The following is a 429-nucleotide window of genomic DNA, read 5'->3' on the forward strand; positions in this document are numbered from 1 at the left end:
TACCATTGTAATGATTACTAACATCATTTTATCATTGCTGTGCATCCGATCCCCCTCATTATAATCGTGAACACTTTCATTACTACCACAAGTACTATTATTTTCCTTATTACATACAAGCGTCTAATCTTAAATTGTCTATTCATTCCTCTCTCTCTCACCTTATGTGCATCTTATATTTATCTGCACTGTAAAAACACTGTTTATGAAAAGAAAATAACCCTTGTAACCAGCAGAATGAAGCATTTTGAACAGAATCAAATTTTGAAAAAAGTGCCGTCAGCGATGCAGCTCCGTCCGACGTACGCACTCATGGGGCCGCTGCCAGCCCTGCAATCGGCTTGTCTGACCTAGACTTCGCTGGCGCAGGAGCATTCGTCGGGAAATTAACGACTTGTGCAAGCAGTGTATGACTCTCTGTTGTCAGGG

This window comes from Penaeus monodon, chromosome 32 (genome assembly GCF_015228065.2).
Source record: "Penaeus monodon isolate SGIC_2016 chromosome 32, NSTDA_Pmon_1, whole genome shotgun sequence".
In the NCBI taxonomy this organism is placed as follows: Eukaryota; Metazoa; Arthropoda; class Malacostraca; order Decapoda; family Penaeidae; genus Penaeus; species Penaeus monodon.